We start from the raw sequence: 1,499 nt of genomic DNA on the forward strand, positions 1-1,499 counted from the left end.
AGCTGTAAGTTTCAACAGCAAAAAACTCCTCCTGTTTAATGGATGAAAATTCTGCCTTCCAAGCTCCAGTCTGATTGTCACCATTTCTCCTGTCCAGCAACAGAGTCAGATCCATCAAGAATTCACCAGGAGAAAAGGTGGAATCCTGGGTAAGGTGAAGATGGTTTCTGCTCTTAGCTGCATACCTAAAGGAAAAAGGAAAGGCTAGAGGTATATTCCTTAATAATGCCAGTATCACTAGCTCCCTTTATTAAGAACTAATGAGTTACAGAATCCTATTGGCATTCCCAAATTAACTAGTATCTCGTAATTTTATACCGATAACCTATCAGATTATTGGTAAGGAAAACCACTTTTAACTAGGAGCTCTCTGTACCTCCATATGCCAGAAAAATGCTATTCGAATGATCTTCCCACTAGGATGATAAAGTGTAATACTCTGGCAACCATTAAACGGAAATCCATCAGAAAGACGTGTGCTAACGTAAGAAACATAATGCGAAAAACATAATACGAAAATATCATGTAAGTGCGATTTAACTCACAGAAGGCTTCACCCCGACACCCCTATAACCTTAAAAATCTACAGATCCTAAGTCCCCTTTAATGTGTTGCCTTTTGTGTGAACACATCATTTTTTTACTCCACTTTTCCACAAAAGGAGTGACTATTCATGGACAAGGTGCTTCAAAGATCCAAGCAATGGAAGATCCAAGGCCTGGACTCTGAGGTCAGGAGCTCTGAGAGTTAACTTGAACGCTGTGATCTGATTCTATATGTCTTCATAGAGAAAATGTTTTCTCTTACAAATTAGTCTCAAAACTCTGGCTGACATCTGATAAGACATTTATGTGCTGTGGCTTCTCTAGCAGACCCCTTTCAAATTTTTATGGATTCATCCTGAATCTCAGATGAATTTTGTATCCTAGAAAGAAAGCATGTGTTTTGACGCATCTGAAGAGCAAGGCTGATGAACGGATGGCCTAAGATGGTACGACAAGGGATTTGGCTTCATGCCTCCTCAATATAGTGATCAAGATCTAAATGGCTGGTGACCTGGAGGCCATGGAGAGCTCAGATGTCACAGAAGTTCCTGAAGTCTTGCAGGTGCTTGGGAATGTGGAGACACTGACCGTAGATTCTGAGCCAAAGAATAAAGAATATCCTTTTTGGGGGAGGTGACTTTTCAAGACGAAGCTAGGAATCTTAACATGCCTAATCGGCAAGGAATCAAGAACACTCTCATTATTGTGGAATCTAAGATAATCTTTGTGAAATTCAGTCTTCATAACTGGACACATCTGCACACAGAAATTAAGAATAAGCCCCCAAACCAAACCAAAACCCCTTGCCATCAAGTCGATTCCAACTCATAATGAACCTACAGGACAGTGTAGAACTGCCCCACAGGCTTTCCAAGGAATGGTTGGTGGATTCAAACTACTGACCTTTTGGTTAGCAGCCAAACGCTTACCCACTGTGCCACCAGGGCTTAAGCT

The sequence above is a fragment of the Trichechus manatus genome, unplaced genomic scaffold, assembly GCF_000243295.1.
Source record: "Trichechus manatus latirostris isolate Lorelei unplaced genomic scaffold, TriManLat1.0 scaffold00146, whole genome shotgun sequence".
NCBI classification, from domain to species: Eukaryota; Metazoa; Chordata; class Mammalia; order Sirenia; family Trichechidae; genus Trichechus; species Trichechus manatus.